This window comes from Furipterus horrens, unplaced genomic scaffold (assembly GCF_987537825.1).
Source record: "Furipterus horrens unplaced genomic scaffold, mFurHor1.1.pri manual_scaffold_5, whole genome shotgun sequence".
Lineage (NCBI taxonomy): Eukaryota > Metazoa > Chordata > Mammalia > Chiroptera > Furipteridae > Furipterus > Furipterus horrens.
Window position 1 is genome coordinate 124,795,227 of NW_028327175.1, and position 19,184 is coordinate 124,814,410.

The 19,184-nt window shown below is 42.5% G+C and overlaps 1 protein-coding gene and 1 pseudogene across 1 annotated transcript in view; both read right to left on the reverse strand.

Annotated features, from left to right (window-relative positions):
- HS3ST4 (heparan sulfate-glucosamine 3-sulfotransferase 4) overlaps window positions 1-19,184 on the reverse strand; it is a 538,633-nt gene that overhangs the window by 475,688 nt on the left and 43,761 nt on the right. The gene's annotated exons all lie outside the window — the stretch shown is intronic.
- LOC150009739 (large ribosomal subunit protein uL4 pseudogene) lies at window positions 5,427-6,763 on the reverse strand (annotated as a pseudogene).

A 19,184-nucleotide genomic window follows, 5' to 3' on the forward strand; every position in this document is an offset into this window, starting at 1 on the left:
TGAAGCAAGGTACCATATAGAACAAGCAGCACAATGCATGATGAATGAAACGAAGAAGACTTTCTGATAGACATGAAATCCAGGAGGATGCCTGGATCAGGTGAAAATGAAGGAGAAAGGCTGTGTGCAGTGGACATTTATGTTTCAGTATCTGCCAAACATAACGTCTGACAAATTGTCCTTTGATACTATAGAGAACAGATGAAGAAATTAGAGCCAAATGAAACAATGGTTAGAACAAGTCAGAGCTTATTTTTATTGAAAACATGTAGATTAGTAAATCTCAAGGTTTAATGGTATACAAAGACTACTACATACTAAACATTCTTTTTATATTAAAATGCCTGACACAGCAAAAAGCTAACATAAAGCATATTTATTGGGGCCACAGTGGGGAGGGGACTGCAAAGCAACACAGAGGAACTCTTTTAATGGTACACATGACTATATATTCATTACAACTCTCATTAATTCTACATTGAAATTTTGTGGATTCTATGGAATGTAAATTATACTTCAATAAAATTGATTTTAAAGGGAGTAATAAAGTATTGAATGTGTATAAAAATATAGGACATAACCCAGGATTTTTTTTCTTTAATAAGCATCTCTAGCAAATCTGATGTGGATGGTCTGAAAACAACCATTACAGAAATTCTGACAGATTGATCACCTACTCAAAGTGATACTTAGGAAGGTCTCTAGCTGTATGACACACGACCCAATGCTCAAAATGTTGTGGCAATGACTGCCAACTTCCTAACTCACCATTTATTCTCTCATTTATCTTCAGTAATATGGTGGATACAGTTTTATATGGATCCATAATTCCCCAGTGAAAAACTATGTCTCCCAGCCTCTCTTGCAACTAGATATGGCCATATGATTAAGTCCTGACCAATGACAAGTGGAAGAAATGTGCCCTTTTTTATCTCTATTCCTTCCTCTTAGAATATGAACCCAATGGCTGGAGTCCCAGCATCAATCTTCAACCCTCAAGCACCATGTTAAAGATGGAGAAGTTCCTGTTAAAAGGAGCCTGAGTCCTTGGTGGCTGTAGAGAAAGTATTGACTATATTAGACCAAACCTAACTCTGGAAATTTTTATGAAGAGAAAAATAAACTACTGTTTCTTTTTAAGTCACTTTTATCTGGGATGTTTCTGCTATGTGCAATGAACCTAATTTTAAGGCATACATTTGGCTTACTAATTTTGCATTTCACACCAAGCTGGTTTCATTCTCTAGTGTGCTAGGTGGCATAATCAAATTTCAGGCAAATCTGATAAAACAAGAAAAGATACCTGGTCAAAACTAGGACAAATAAAAAGTCTCTTAGGGGTCTTAGTTCACCACAGGGCTCAATATTAGTCAACTTTGTGATGCAGATGATTTTTAAAAGGTAATTCAATGTCAGGTTATATTAATGGAGGTAGAGTATAAAGATCAGAGAAGATGAGCCTTCTAATATTCTTTTTAGAAAACAGATGAAATATTGAATTTATTTCTGGACACATCAATGGAAGAAGAATGCAGACAAAATTGAGGTAATCCAGAATTGAATAGAGAGAGCAGTGGGGTCTAGAAAACTTCAAATGAAGACTCTGGACTCTGTAAACTAGAGAAGGGAGCACTGGAGTGGAAGGCACCAGTGATGGGAAGCACCTGCACAGCCGTCATGTTCTGCACAGCTAAAGACAAAACACATGGCTTAGGATGAGAGCATCTGAGGGAATCAGTATAAGACCCGTCACAGCAAAAAGTGAGCTGCCTTACAAAACAGACTTCTCTCATACACTGATTAATTGATTTCCACCTCACCTTGTGCGCAAAATAGATATCTAACATTTCTAAACTGATTATGTGCTAATTCTGAGTGCTTTATATGTATAATTCATTTGATTCACATAACACTCTTAAGTAGCTACTATTATTATCCCTATTTTTATGGATGAGAAAACTGAGAATGAAAGGTTAACTAATGTGCCCAAGGTCACATAGATAAAAGGATGGAGAAAAAGCCAAGATTTAAGGCAAGTGTCCTAGATTGCATTTGCCACCAGAAAGCTACATGGCCTCCTGCTCACTGCCACATGCAAGGCTGCCCACAACCACCCTGTTACTGGAAGTGGAGCAGATTGTAAGAGCTGACTGTCTACAATGCTGAGATGGCACTTGGGCACCATGTACCTCTCTGATACCTTCAATGACTTGGGGCTTTGGAGAAGCTCCATGGGATTCTGGATTTGTGGAACTGTTGATATGCTGGGTTTGTGACATGTAAAGTTTGTCAGAAAGGTCGAGGCAAGAAATCACCCTTTGGATATGTGAGGACTAAAGCCACAAAGCATTCACATTTGAGAAGGTACAAAGCAGAGACCTAGGACAACAGATGCGAAGGCCCAAACCGTAAAGCATACACTGTGTAGAGTAGAAAGAGAGGCCGGGAGCAAGGCGCACAGCTTGATGCTATAGTAGACAGGACATGAGCCTTCAAAGCTGAATGACTGAGAAGGCTGACAGACCTCTGATGCTTCTGCTCATTCAATATTTATTCCCCTTATTCTCTAACAGCACCCCTATTTTCCTCTGGGAGCTGCTCCTCTCTATCATGTTCACAGATATGTCTGACCCCTGAGCCCACATTGCCCATGTTCAGACCAGGCCAATAAGTATGACCTATTCCCTGGATCACTGTGCTGGTTTAAGGTGGACATATGACTCAAGCAAGTCCATTGAGAATGAACATTAAATATTTGGTGAAATTATTCGGGAAGATACTTTCCCTTTACCACTCAGGGCACCTAAGCTAGTACGATGACTGCATGGAGGTGCTAGGAGCATCTTTGCCACTGTAGGGATAGCTTGTCCATAAGTGAATCAATGTGAGGAAAGTAGAATCAAGGGATTGGTATGGGGGGGTGTTTGCACACCCAAGTCCAGCTATTTGGTTATTTACATACAAATTTTCATTATGGAAGCAAATAAATTTTCCTTTTTGTTGGTCTCTGTCACTTGCTACTGAGAGTGATGACCAATGTATCACTGCTATGCTTCAGAAAGACCTGTATCCCAACACACGTGTCTTTATGTTTCTCTGCCTCTCTACTACATCATTAATTTCTTGAGAGCAAGAAATGAACTTCCTCCACATGGCAGCACCCAGCACAGGGCAGGCACATTCACAAGTAGAAACAAACATCACTGAGTTCGTTTAAATCCATTAAATTAAGTAATACAGGCAAGAGGTTGCTAAAAGCATTTTTACTATTACTTCAAACCAACATGATATAATAGTCTTTATTTTTAAAATATACTGAGTCTAAAATTCAATTGAGTTCACTAAGAAAAGGCACCCTCAAAGTATTTTGTTCATCTACATATCATCCTACTAATCTGGCCTTTGCCTTTTTTAATTTTTTTTTTTTAAAGTGCATCCTTTAAGAAAATGCAGTGATGGTACTTAAAATCAAATCTTGGCAAGGTAAATGCTTTCTTTTACACAAAAACAAAACAAAACAAAAAAAGATTGAGGAGTACAGAATTTAAAGCAATAAAAAAACAATTTATGATCCATTTCTGATATTCAAATGCAAAATGGGACAGAGAAATGTCTATGTATAATGAATTTTACAACATTTGCTAAAGTCCTGCATTGGAAGGAAAGAAGACAGATGATTCAAAAATAGAAATCTCTTCAATTCAGATGCTTTTTTGCAAAAATAAAGTACACACACATCCACAAACTATATACTATAATCAAAAATGTAATAGTGACAGATTCCAGACAGAAACTAAAAATCTATAATAGGCCCAGTAATGAGAAACTCTCACCATATCTTTCACCCATATTTACTCACACACTCTTCTTTCCCTGGTTCTTAGCAAACAGAAAAATTAAAAGGTAAGTAACAGGGAAGGAGGAAACCCCACCCACTAAGCAATTAAGAAGGTGGGTTGCAAGGTCAGGGAACATGTGAGTCCCGGCTCTGCCACTGTGTAATCTTAAGCAAATCATTCCACCTGTCTGGGCCTCAGTTTCCTCATTTATATAAGGAGTAAGTGGTGCCCTCCTGCGTTGTTGAGATCAAGTGAAAAAACTGCTAAGAAAATGCTTTATCACACAGATCTATCATTGCTTCATTTATGCTTTCATCTTGCCTGGTTTAAATGAGCCACCACACATCAAAAGACCCATCTCATGAAGACAGCCACAATCAGAGCACCGGGCTGCTAATCACCTTGACCACATTGGTTAAAGGAGTCACTTGGAACCTAAAATCTCTGAGGTTCATTCATCTTACAGGCTGGACCTACTCAGAGCATCAAATTCACATTAAGGGAAGAAGCAGAGACATGTCCTGGCTTAGAAGGAGCCCTGAGGATGGCTACACAGTGTCTCCTGGTCTCATCTCCACTGTCTGGTGGAAGCCTTGATGAGATGCCGTTAATCACTTCAACCACAAGACTCCAGTGCTGGAAGAGAAGTGCTGCCCTGCAATCAGAAGGTCTGTGCACCGCACTTGGAATCTCAAAGAAAGCTTAACTGGAATGGGCACCCTTCAACAACCAACATCATAATCTCCCCTACGTGTTGCCATCCCAAACAGAAACATCCAGGGATTCCTGCTCTAGAAACCACTTTTCAGGAAGCAATTTGTTTAAGACATCACCCATCCAACTCACTTTGACACTGATGAGCAATGTCACCATCCTTAGAAAACAACAAGAATTGCATACAGTCACTATGACAGCCAACTACTGGCGAGTCTCTTTTTTTCTTTTCAAGTGTCATTCACTAAAGAGAAGGCATGGAAAGTGGGCAGGTACAAATAGCTGTCTGTCTAATTAGAGGCTTAAGATAATAAGCAGATATGCTAAGTCTCCATTCATTCATTTGTTCATTCATTCAATAAATATTTACTATGAGCAAGGTTCTGCCCTGGATGCTGAGGATATAGCAGTAAACAAACTAGGCCCAATCCTTGTTCTCATGGAATGTATGTACCAGTGGAAGGACACAAGCAAAAAACAATGAAGTAATCAGATAAACAAGAGCACCTCAGGCAGTGTCAAGTGCTAGGATGGGACCACACTCAGCGGTATGACAGAAAGTGACCTGAGCTGGAGGGAGCAGGGCTGGAGCCTAGGTGGCAGGCTTTGCTCTGAACATTTCATGAATGAGTGACAAGAGATATCCAGGAAAGCTACAGCAAAGCCACTGAGGTAGGTGCAGATTTTCTTACAGGGGGTGCTGTTGGAACTTGAAGTGGGGGTGTTCTTGTGTGGTTCTGTCCTGAGCATTGCAGGACATTTAGTATCCCTTGACCTCACCTACCTAGTGGGAGCATTTTCTTTCTTTCTTTCTTTTTTCTCACTGCCTTTAACGTTTTTTATTCAAAACTAGCTGTCCACAGTGATTTGACCTTTATGGAATAAACAAATTTAAGTTTATGCCACAGGCTTCTTTTCTTCTGTGGTGGGTTTCTTTTCTGCAGGTTTCTTCTGAGCTGCTGGTTTCTTGGCTGCAGCCTTTTTTCCCAGCAAAGCCTTCTTTGGTTTCTTCAGCTTCATCACATGAACATCCTTCTTTCCTTTCTTCCCTACCACAGGCTTCTTGCCTTGAACCCCCTTCTCATCTGATTTGGCTTCTAGTGCCGCTGCTGCTCTATCCAGCCGGAGCTTGTGGTTCTTGGCCTGGCGAAGAATGGTGTTCCGGCGCATGGTCTCTGCATATGGGTTTAACTTCAACATGATTCTCAGGTTTTTCAGTGGATTCTACTTCAGCACTCTGTGATGAATCTTCTTGCGTGGTGCTCGGAGAGCTCTTTGGATCTCTGGGATTTTCAAGATTCTGCTAAGGTCTGTATTGAGCATCTTGTGCATGGGAAGATTGTAGTGACTCTTGAGGGAGGCTGCTTTACGCCAAGTGCCATACAGATCATCTAACTTGCGGAAAGCACTTCCAGTCCAAATGCAGAAACGGCCCACATGTCCACCAGGAGCAAGTTTCAGAATGTTCAGTTTGCTGACATTAAGCAGAGTAATTCCAGGGATGTTTCTGAAGGCTTTGATGATACCATTGTCCTCATTATAGATGATGCAGGGCCCTCTGCGCTGGGTACGATGGTTTCTCATCTTGCCCTTGCCCTTGCCAGCCCTCATTCGCTAAGAGGCATAGACCTTTTTTACATCATTCCAAGCCTTAAGCTTCTTAAGAAGCAAAACAGCTTCCTTGGTTTTCTTGTAGCTTTCAACTTTATCTTCAACTACCGAAGGAAGTTCAGGAACTTCCTCAATGCGGTGACCTTTAGACATGACCAGCGCTGGTAAGGTTGAGGCAGCTGGGGCAGAGCAGATGGCATATCGCTTTTGTGTAGTGTTCACTCTGCGATGCCAACGGCGCCAGGTTTTGGTTGGTGCAAACATGCGGCCCCCACGACACATATTTCCAAAAGCACCCTGGCCAGAACGATGAGTTCCACCACCTCGAACTCTGGGAATTCAAGCCACAGCTCTGCCAGTACCCCAGGACTCAGCACTGGTTTGATGTCCTGCCAATTCACTGACAGCATAGGGCTGTCTATTGTTTTTGCGCAAGTTGGTGTGAACAAAGTTCACAATATCTGGTCAAATGGGAGCCTTGAACACAGCAGGCAAAGTGACATTTTTGCCAGACGATTCCCCCTTTTCGGAATACACTGATATCAATGGACGAGCACATGCCATGGCATGGAGAGAGGAAGCCACACTCCTCTCAGGCCGGTGGCTCCCGCAGGAAAAGGGGAGCATTTTCTGATAGCCATTGGGGTAGTGAAAAATGCTTCCACTCACTTCTCAAGTGGGAGGGTCAGAACGCCTCTTATTGAGAACTACTGATAAAGGCAAGGGCCTGAGTCAGACACAAGCATGGGCTGTTCAATAAACAGAGGCCATTGTGTCTGGCATATAACGAATGATGGGAAAAGACAGAAGAGTTGACTGTATCATTATAAAGGCTTAGCTGTGGCATACTGAGACTGCATGCTGTCAGCTGGGGAGGTTTCACATAGGAGACCAAGGGTGAGCAGAGCACAGAAGCCACCATTACCCAACCCCTCTCTACACAGTATCAGGAAAGGTTGTATGATTCTGTGAACAATCAGAGTAAGTGTGCCACCTGGTGCTGCTATTGGCAAAGATTGGAGAAGCAGAGGAAAGTGAGCCAACTACCTAATTTCATCAGTCCTAAAATGTATATTTTTATTGATATTTTAGCCTCTCTGAAATCAGAATGGGTCTCATAATGACCACTGGCTGGGCAGAAGTCATGACATATTGTCACTATCTCAGCCTGTGCATCAAAACCAGCAGAAGCCTAAAAGAAGTCCAAGAGACCGTAAGGGCAACCTCTGAGAAATGCTGCAAGAGTGGCAGCCTTGATGGGACATAAAACAATACTATGGAAAGGGTGGGAGAAAGGACATTGCAAACTGGGAGGAACTTAGAAGGGTCAAACCTTGAACACGAAATTATAGGAATACCTGAACCAATTTATCTCATCTATTTTTTCTGATGCATGAATGCACAGGAGTGATAGAAGGTAAACATCTAAGTATAAAAATGCTCTTTTAATATACAAAATTTTTTAATTTTAAATGTGAAAGTATTGTGATTTAATTAGCTTTATTCCAAGTGGCCATAAGACTAAGAATGCACCTTATAGATTAAAGGAAGCCCGACAACACTTACTGAGCAGCCAGTGAGCACCAGGAATTCCACACATGCTACAAAGCATGTTGCTTCACAGCAACTCTCAAAATCTGTACTTGAACTCCACCTTACAGATGTTAATAAGTAACTTCATGTAGCACAATTTTTTTCTCACTTCAAACAATCATATCCAATATTTGAAGGACCAAGGTCACTCTGTAGGGACATTATGACCAAAAGTGATGATATCCTCAAAGATGTTCTTCCAACATTTTCTTATTAGCTTCCCCCTATACCTTTGTAATTTTTTTTTTAACTTCTCAACTTGACCAAGCTAAGGAAACCTACTCAGCTGGCAAAACATAATTTCTGGGTATGATTATGAGGGTGTTTCCAGAAGAAATTAGCATTTGAATTAGTAGAGTAAGGAAAAATCTCCCTCACCACTGTAGGTGGGCATCACCCGACCCACTGAGGGTCTAAATAGAACAAAAAGGTGGAGGAAGGGTGAATTCTCTCTCTGCTGGAGCTGAGACATCATCTCTCCAAGTTCTTGGGCCTTCTGACTCAGAATGAATCACACCACCAGCTTTACTAAGTCTCCAGTTTTCAGATGGCAGATCATGGGCCTTCTTGGTCTTTATAATTACACGAGCCCACTCCTATAATCTCTGTCTCTCTTTCTGTCTCTCTTTGTCTCTGTCTCTCTGTCTGTCTGTCTCTCTCTCTCTCTCTCTCTCTTCCTCCCACCACCCCCTGCCCCCCACCCTTCCTCTCTCTCAAAATCAATAAACAGATCCTTGGGTAAGGATTTAAAAAAAAATAAAATGATAAAATGCATCTGCCTTGACAATATCTAAAATATCTCTTCCACTGTTCCCATTTCCCCACATCTGGAGGAAAAAGAAGCTGAGGCAGAAGGTTCTAGAAATCCCTTACATGGGATGGATCTCAGTGACTACATTGTCTTATTGGGAAGGTACTTTCACCCATAAATCTACAGGGTAGGTAGGTGTAAAGACCCTCAGCTATATCAGAATGTATAATTTTTGTTATTACTACAGTTGTTGTCAACAATAAGGCTGCCATTTATGATGTTCACTGTGTGCTAAGCCCAGTGCTAAAAACTTTGCACACTGTCTTACTCATTAGCACAATTCTGCCATAAAGCAAGTACTACTGTTACCCTCATATGAGAAAAGCCTAAATGGTTAGGTAACAGACCTATGGTCCCATAGCTAAGAAGTAGCAGGAGTAAGATCAATAATTAATATACAGGGCTTCTATACTGCCTCCTTCCATAAGTCTAATTGGTACTGTGTAAGTAGTAGGATGCTTTGAGGTGTTGTTGTCCTTGTTCTTGTTGTTAAATCAGTCAAGGCTGCACAAAATTATTGCCAAGACCCATGTACCCTTGTCTTAGGCTTCTTCAGGTTGTCAAGAGCTCCACAGGGTCACCTAGGCTCTGACCATGTGCTATGACACCCAAGAATGCCAGCAGAAGGTCGGCAGGAGTCACTGCAGCAAGATAGAAAAGAAGAAGCGTGTTGCTCTCCAGTGCTTATTAGCATGAAATAATCATGCATTTCCTGTTGTTTGAAGGCCCTGTTACAAGGGTCAGCCTAAGATCAGGCATGCCAGTGTGGTTCACAGTAAGTCAGTCAGAATGAGAATAGCAATTTATATGAGCAGACCCGCCTACAGAACTCATGCAATGAGTAGCTGATGTAAATAAACTGCCTCCAAAAAGTGCCACCTATTGGCAATCTCTGCTAATGCTCACCTGGTGCCCAGGGTTTGGGGTCAGTGACAGGCCAGAGAGAAAAGAGAGGGGAAGGGCTACAATACTTGTTTTAAGAACTTAAGTTTCAAAAACAAGGATCCTAACCCAGCTGATGTGACTGAAACTCGGTCTCAGAATTCTAAGAGAAGACAGGCCATCTCTAGTCATATCCCTTCTGGGTTTTGCCATGATTCTACCCCAACTGAGGACCAGGAGAGTCCAACTGAAAACTCAGCAATGTGATTCGACTGCTCCTTTGCAAACACCATGAAGAGGTTTACCCTTCCAAGGTAGACTGTAACAAAGGTGTGGGACAGAAAAGTGAGAAAGACAAATCTATTAGTCACAGGCAGTCTTCACATTTTCATGAAATACAAGGAAGCCCCTTTCTCTCCCCAGCATCTTGCACCACTTGCCCTGAAGTCTGTGTTGGGGTGGGGTGCACATTAAAGAGTTCCCTCAGCAAGTGTGAGGGGACCAAGCCCTGGCAGTACCAGGAAATGACTGACCCTGGACTGTGTCTTGGGAGATAAAACTCTGTGCCCATGGAGTATCCTGCCTGATAAAAGTGTCTGTCCCTGTGTACCTGAGACACTGGACCGTGCCAAGTAGTTTATGCTGACCTCATGATTTGTAGTGAACAGCGTAGCTGTTTGGGAGCCTGGGCCACGCCCCATCAGCCTGACCTCTGGAGGGAGGGTCCTGAAGACTGAGTGGCTATGGTCAGCCCCTGTTATTCGGTGCCTACATGACTGATCCCCAGTGAAATTTCAGGACACCACGCCCAGTGAGCTTCCCTGGTGGGCAGCACTTAGCCATATTGTCACACATCACTGCTGGGAGAATGGCAGTCTGTGTAACTCCCCTGGGAGACCACAGCTGAAGCCGGGTCCGGTTTCTCCTGGACTTGGCCCTTTATGTTCTTGTCCTTTGCTGATTTCAATGTGTGGCCTTTCACTGTAACAGACTGTAACTGAATGACAGCTTTTCTGAATTCTGCGAATCCTCAAGTCCTCAGTGCAAATCCTGGAACCTGAAAGGTGGTTTTAGACACCCCCAACCCAGGCAGGGAGGAAGGAGAGGGGAGAGGGAGGGAAAAGAAAGGAATGAAATGAAACAAGTAGAAAATAGCCCAAGGAATTGTTCTAGTGCCAAATTTCTTACTGTATGCCATGCATACAGGAACCTTGAAAAGCACTGAAAATAGATAAAAATCAGAGGCCGTCTTTGCAATACCCAGGGTATGCAAGAACACTCCACCATGCCATCATGGACACTGCTCTAACTGTCTGCCCAGGACAGAACTAACCTCCATGATGGAGAATGACTATTTCCTATTGATGAAACATTCCAGGAAATGAAATAAAACTTTCACAACTGATCTGGAAGAGAGTTAAACAGATTACAGCATTAAATAATGCCTTCCTTTACTTTTTGTGCTCACACAGGAGAATAAAATGAACCGTTGCCCATTTCTGTGCCACAGGTGCAAGGGCACACCTTGAAGCTGGCAGGGCTGAGGGCACGCACTCCAGGCCCGGACCCGCCATAAGAAACTCAGCCCTCCATTCATATGTACCCTTATCCTTCTCAATTCATTGAACACCACTTCAAGCAAAAATCATTTGAAAGAAATTACTTCTGTGTATTCCATCATAAGCAGTGACAAATGTCCCATATGAGACTCGATGGTCCCAAAGCAACAAAACATTTGCTGAAGTGCAAAATGTAATAACTCAGGGAAAAGAAGTCCCCATGACAACTAGAAGGGAAAGGAAATGAGTAAGAATCTGAGACCCTAAGTTTCTTACACTACGAGGCATCACTGATTTGTACCTGGAAATCCGTCTTTGGAATTGAAATCCCAGAGAGCAGCTCCCTCTCTGTCACATCTCTACCTGCCCAGCTAGCATTGTTAAACCTAACACACTTAATCAAAAAGGAGGGGTGGGAGTCCAGGCACCAGGGTGGAACCTGAGTCTCATCCAAGCTTCCTGCGTCTGGAATCAGAATGGTGCAGGTGCTCTCTCTGGAGTCTAGAGCACCTGGAGGTTCAATATGCAGACATGTACAAGTTGCGGCCAATGCAGGAAACCACGGATTTTCACACCACCCAATGCCGGGTATTATTTTCCAAGCTCTGTGTCCCGTTTCTATTTCAGGAAGGTCCCAGAAAGGAACCCGCTGGATTCCCTGGTGTGCTGCGCCCAGCCAGTTCCTCAATGTGGTCTCATCTCTCCAGACTCTTCCTTGATGCCCATAAAAAAACATATAGGACTAAGACTTTTTAAGGGTTGAAATAGTTATCATTACAGAGAAACAGAAGACAAAGAAGCAAACGCTGAAGACTGACTCTTCTAAGATCGTGGGGGTACAGTCACTTCCCCACTGGATGTCTGATTCTTTATTCCTACAGATGCTGTCACTCTGGCCTGCCTGGCCCTGCCCAGCCCAGACCTGCAGTTCTCACTGACACCTTCCTAAGAGATGCCCCTCTTCCAAGAACAACAGCATCATAAGAAAGAACTACTAATTATTCAGTATCTATCGAGGGGCTGCCTTTACGCTAGGTATTTCATGTATCTCTTTTAACACAAGCAACAGCCCTACGGCAAAGGCATTATGCAAGATCAAAAACTCAAGGTTACATAGCTAAGATTTGGCAGACCTGAGATTTGACCCCAGCTCAGAATGACTTTAAAACCTGAATATAAACCTACTGAAAATCCAACAAGAAGAGAAGAGGAGGTTAAATTTAGGTGACAAGTTGTGTGGAATATATAATGAACATTCTCAGGGTCTCCTACACACTGAGCCAAACCTTCTTACTTCAAGCTCAAGCTCACCCCAGAATTTCCATGAGGTTCTTAATGCTGAAGTCATAAATTCTGATTTTATTGTTTTTAAAGTGTGTATGGGTGTGAGTGCATGTGTTTCTTCCCAGTTTTAATCTTCCATAAAACACTTAGATGATCAGCAATCCTGGAAGACAATCATAATTCTAGTCATTGGAGCACCAACTGGCATAACTCAGCTCGGAACAGGCTCCCTGTAAAGGATTAAGGAGTACTGAGCGATGTGGGTGTCCCCTGAGTGTAAATGGGCAGAGGCAGACATGCCTTTCTGAGAGGTGGAGTCCACTCTTCAAATGTCTATGTGATTCCCAAGGATTTTCTTCACCCTAGAAGAACTCAGCCCAAAATTCTCAATCAGAAATAATATCATACCAATATTAGATCATTGAGGTCTTTTTCTGATCGATATTTTTCTAAAATATGTTAGACATCTTCTCATCTTTACTTTTTTCCATGAAGAAATCCACTCAGATGGTTTTTAAAAAGGAAAGTTTGCAGTGTGAAGGATTCCCACAACACACCATTCTGCCCATTTTTCTTCTGAGAAAGATCTGGGAGGTTGTGATATACCAAGATGTACAGCGCTGTCTCGTTCTTTTTAACACCCATTGTGTCCCTTCTGTGGACAAGCCATCAATTATTTAACCAATCTCACACTGATGCACACAGAGGTGTTTTCCAGTCTTTAGCCATAAAAAATAAGACAGAACTTGTATATACCTTTTGCTATACAACTGAGCTTTCTGCAAAGTGAAGGCCCAGTGGCGTGGCTCTAAATGCGAGTGTGTGCCTCTTCTAACAAAGACAGTACACTCCGACTCGAAAGCAAGGACACCTAACCGGAAGTACAGGCAGACCTTTGGAGAGCATGACCATCTGAAGTGAAATGTGTTCTGTAGATTATGCGATGCGTGGTCACTGCATGTATGCTCCTGAGAGACTCAAGAGAATCCCTGGCCACTGACAATACAAACATACAGGGTCTGCTAAGTGTTGAAAACACACATTTCTTTTTGCTGGCATGTGTGAGAAATACAAATGCTGAAACCTCACCTACAGAGCATGGTGCATGGGACATTAACATAATACATTTTAGACACAATAGCAATCTTCAGTCATAGATCAGTCCAACCGCCTGCCAAAAACAGTTCTCCCCTCGCCGCTGAGTGATGCTGTGAATTCCACCTATGACTTAGACTCTAAATTAACTTTTAAAATGTGGTTTTATGTGTGAGGGCAGGGAAGCCCAGACATCCCCAGACACAATTGTCAAGAGTGTAAATATTTATATAAGCTTCCTGGAGGGAAACTCAGCAATGTGTACCAAAAGCTTTAAAATCAGGCTCACTACTCACCTTTTGACCCAGTAATTATATACCCATATACTCCTAGGAATTTATCCTGAGTGTGTGTGTGTGTCTGTGTGTGTGTTTTCTGTAGCCATTTGTTCACTACGATCTTTTGGGAATAGGAAAACCTGAGAAACAATGTAAACATCTGGCTATCTGGAATCAGTTGAATACATTATAATATACCTGTACCACACAGTGAACACCACACAACCAATACAATTCATGTGGTAAAGGAACAGTTCTCAAACTGTGGAACACAAATTGTAATGAGTCATGAAACAAGTGTTTTGTGGGCCATGGCACATTTTCAAAAAAAAAAAAGAAAGAAAGAAAAGAAAATATGAATGCATTACACATAGTAAGTGGAAGCAGGGTTTCATGAAACTTTTTAAAATATATTTTATTAATTATGCTATTAGTTTTTCCTTTGCTCCCCTCCACCCAGTACACCCCTTCATTCCAGCAATCCCACACCCCTTAGTTCATGTCCATGGGTCGTGTAGGTACATTCTTTGGCTTCACCCTTTCCTATACTATTCTTAACATCTCTATTTTGTACCTACCAATTAAGCTTCTTAGTCTCTGCACCATGTCCCCCTTCCTTCCCCTTCTCCCTTCCAGTTGATAACCCTCAAAATGATCCCCATACCTATGATTCTGTTCCCACTCTGTTTGCTTAGTTTGCTTTTCATTTTTTTAGTTTCAGTTGTTGATAGTTTTCAGTCTGTTGTCATTTTAGTGTTCATAGTTTTGATCTTTTTCTTAAGTAAGTCCCTTTGACATTACATATAATAATGGCTCGGTGATGATTAACTCCTGTAGCTTTACCTTGTCTGGGAAGCACTTCATCTGCCCTTCCATTCCAAATGATAGCTTTGCTGGATACAGTAATCTTGGTTGTAGGTTGCTTTTCATCACATTGAATACTGCTTGCCAGTCTCTTTCTGACTGCTAAATGTTCTCTAAGAAATCAGCTGATAGTCCTATAGGCACCCCCCTATAGGCAACTCTCCGCCTCTCTTGCTGTCCCCAGGCCTCTGTCATTATCTTTCACCTTTGGCATCTCAAACCTGATGCGTCTTGTTGTGATTCCCTCTGGGTCCAGCTGGCCCAGGACCCTCAGTGCTTCCCAGACCTGAATGTCCATCTCCTTCACAAAATTTGGGAAGTTTTCCTCATTTTTTTCAATTCTTGCTTCCTCATTCTGCATTGGTTGAAGGTTTCCTTCTTCCTTATGTTCCAAATCATTGATTTGAACCCCGGTTTCCTTTCCTTCACCATTGGTTTTGTGTGGCTTTTCCTTTGTTTCACTTAGCATAGCCTTCACTTCTTCTCTTATGTGTTTGCCATATTCAAGCATATCTGTCAAGCCTGTGAGCATCTTTATCACCAGTGTTTTGAATTATGTGTCTGTTAGGTTGTCTATCTCCTCATCTGTTAGGTTGGCTATCCTCTCATTCTCCCACTGGAACCTTGATCCATTTCCCCTTTTGGGCCATACTTCTCTGTCTCCTCATTCTGACAGGCTCTTGAGTTTGTTTGCCTCTGTGTCCCAGGTAGAGCCTTAAGGATTCGTCAGTACAGGGCGACCTGTTTCACCATATTGTGGCACTGTATGTGGGGAAAGGGTCGGAGAGGGAACAATGCTGCCTGCCCAGCACTTGCACCTTTTTCCAGGCATCTCTCCCACTTCTGCACTGAACCAGTGCCCCTCTAGCTGCTGCCCTGGCCGTCATTCCCAGAGTGGGTGGGTCTGCGGACGTTCTAGGACTATGGGGGCCCTTTAAACAAGCGGATTCTGCTGAGAGCTGCAGTTTCTACCTCCACCCCAACCCCCACTGGTCCGCACAGTCAGAAGCAATGAGGCTTGATTTTCCCTGGTGCTGGGACTGTGAGATGCGATGTCCGGTGAGGAGCTGGGAACGCTCCTCAGGTGTCCTTCCTGACTTTTTAAACTGTGTGACTGAGCTTTCTGCCAGCTTGCCACTGCCACCACCACACTGAGTCCCCTCTGCCCTGGCTCCGCCCCTCCTACCTGTCTGGATGAGTACTTCTTCTTTATATCTTTGTTTGCTGGACTTCCATGCAGTTTGATTTTCTGAAACTTCTGGTTGTTTCTAGTTTTAAGGTAGTTGTAGTCCTTCTTAGTTGTGGAGGGAGATGTAGCGTGTCTGTCTATGCCTCCATCTTGACCGGAAGTCAGTGTTACATTTTGAAAACAAGAGGTACAAAATTGTTAGAAGGATGGGCAAATCCATCCTTTTAGATGTTACCATGAAAATTTGGGGCCAAACTAAGGTAGCTTCACTGATCACATAAAATTTTCAAAGAGTGTATTGGTCATATTTATAGCCCTTTTTCAAACTTGTGATTTGTTTTTGTGTTCCTAGCACCCTTCAAAGTACTAGAGATAGCAGATAGTTACAAAATAATTATCTAATATTACATAAATATAGTTGCTTTAATTTTTAGTGGAATCCAATAAGGATTTCAGAAAAGAAACATACAGGAACTCCCAAAGGCACCTGGATCAACCTGTCTATACTCATAGATAACTGACTTCTCATTCTTAAAAATGTCTATATCACCTTTCTTTATTAGTATTTACTTTCCAGCACTTTGCATGTGTATCTCACTTAATCCTTATAACAATTCTATGAAATATGTATCATTAATACCTCCACTGTACAGGTGAGAAAACTGAGCAACAGACCAGTTCAGTAACTCATTCAAGGCAACACAGCCGGCAGGTCATACAGCCAATACTCTCAGCCAAGCAGTTGACTCCAGCGCCCATGCATGTTACAATAGTGCCCCCTTGTTCCAAGGCAGTCCAAATGTCTAGGATATGACACTTTATTCTTTTTCCCAAAAGCCACTGTAAATAGCTTCTTCAAATACCGTAACCTTCCCCAGGTTTTTCTATAACCATGCCCATAAAGTGTAATGTCTCTGAGACCAAGGCAATTTCCTGCAATACCAAACTTCATTCCTTAGTAGCTGAAAAGCAAAGCAAAATGAAAAAAATAAAAAGGAGGACAAGGAGGGGTTCTTTGGGCCCTCTGTGTATTAAACCTAAGCAAATAAAATGGTTTTAATAAGGGAAGGGCAAGTGAACACATACATCAGTTAACCCGGTGCCTTTGGTAGACCAGATAACGCTTGTCATGGAGTCTCAGAGCCCTGAAGACAGATGTGCCCTATGTTCTGGGTTTTATACTCTCTTAGATCTGACAGGGTAGGTTTTAATGAAAACAACTGGAACAGTAGGATACATTAGTTAGTAGGTTACTTTTAGGGTTAAAGCAGTTGATTAGTTTTCTTCTCAAAGAAAAGTCTGGTACGTCAACACACTTCCAGTAAAATCCCCAGGCAGTTATCTAATAAACTGGGGTTTCCTGAACTGACCACACACTGTCAAAACACAATACTGACAACCCAGGGTCAGAATCTTCTTTTAGAATAAAGAAAACTGGGTACATTGAAGAAATCTGGTCACAAATAATCAAGAAGACATAAAATCTTCCATCATTTATGTCTTCCTTCCAGCTTGGTGTTTCTTATCAAGAGAAGGAAAACTTTCAGATAAACATGCATTTGAATCATAAAATCCACCTAGTACTTTGTCCAGACCCCTGGCTGGTTTGGCTCAGTGGATTGAGCGTCGGCCTGCGAGCTAAGTGTCGCTGGTTCGATCTTCCAGTCAGGGCACATCAGAGAAGGAAAACTCTGACTCCAAAAAATCTCCGCTGCCTTGTGGCATACCTCTTCAGGGGAAAGGCTAAGGGAGTAAACCCCGACAGAAAATCCGGAGCCGGAGTCCCTAAGGCGGTTTGACGTTGTAGTCAACACCGGCAACTCCTGCGGCGCACCTGAAACCAAGCTGTATTGACTCCGTCTTTCCCTTGGACCCTTCAGCTGCGAAGAGAGGGGGGGTCTGCTGCTTGGGCAACAGCAGACCCTCCATATCACCCTGCCCAGGCTCTGTAGCTTCAGCTTCACTGGAGAGGACACTCCAGCATCATCGCAAGATGTCGATTCAACACGGGAGGAGACAGATACCGTGTCACTCCCGAGTCGGACTGCACAGCCATTCTCGGCGGTGCAGATAGACTCTTAAGAAGCTACACCATCGTCTCTCGAGACGGATGGCTGCCGACGACTTTGTCCAGAAACAAGAGAGAAAGGAGAGGTCCCAGGAGAAATATCTAGGTAATAACTAAAAGGTGTCTTTGCCCCTCTTGTCAGTTCATGGTACCTTTGCCCTCCTTCTCATCTATTCCACTCTTTTTTAAAAAATATGTTTTATTGATTATGCTGTTACAGTTGTCCCAATTTCCCTTCCCTCTGCTCCCCTCCACCCGGTGCCCCCCTCCCTCTAGCGGTCCCCCCCTTTTTAGTCCATGTCCATTGGTTTTGCATATAGTTCTTCTCAATCTCTTCCTGCCTATTCCATTCCCTCCTACTATGCTTCTTAATTCCTGTATCATCTCCCTCCCTCTACCCCTTCCCCCTCCCTGCTTACCTCCCCCCAGTATGTTCCCCATACCTATAGTTCTTTTTCCAGTCTCGTTGCCTATTTACTTTGCCATTGTTTCAATTCCTTAGCTTCTGTTGTTGGTTCTTGTGATGCAGTTTTCATTTTAACTTTCATAGTTCTTATCCTCCTTCTTCTAAACAAGTCCCTTTAACATCTCATATAATAGCGGTTTGGATCTAATGAACTCCTTCAGTTTTATTTTGTCCTGGAAGCACTTTCTCTGTCCTATTCTGAATGGCAGCTTCACTGAATAGAGCATTCGTGGTTGTAGGTTTTTGATTTTCATTACTTTGAATATTTCTTGCCAGTCCCTCCTTGCCTACAGGGTCTCCCTTAAGAAGTCAGCTGATAGTCTAATTGGGACCCCTTTGTACATGATTCTTTTCTTCTCTCTTGATGCTTTTAAGATTCTCTCTTTATCCTTAATTTTTGACAATTTGATTATAATGTGTCTTGGTGTGATTCTCCCTGGGTCCAGTTTTTCTGGAACTCTCTGTGCTTCCTGGACCTGTAATTCTATTTCCTTCCCCAAGTTTGGGAAGTTCTGCTTCATTATTTTTTCACATAATTTTTCAATTTCTAGTTCTTCTTTGCCCTCTGGCAATCCTATTATCCGAATGTTCGATCTCTTATAGCTGTCCCAGAGGTTTCTGATCCTCTCCTCACTCTCTTTTCTTTTTGTTTTGTCTTTCTGCACTGGTTGACCATTTGTTCCTTCTCTATGTTCCGGTTAGTTGATTTGATCTCTGGATTTTATTTCCCCACCACTTGTCTCGTATGTGTTTTCGTTCTTTTCAGTATGAGTGGTTTTCTTTCCTTCCCTGTCCTGTTTCAAATCTTTTGTTAATTCTGTAAGCCACCTTATAACAATAACTCTGAACTGAGCCTCTGAAAGGTTTCTTATTTGTTCGTCTATCAGGTTCTTCTGCTGCTGCCTGGTGAACTGCGTCACCAGGATTTCAA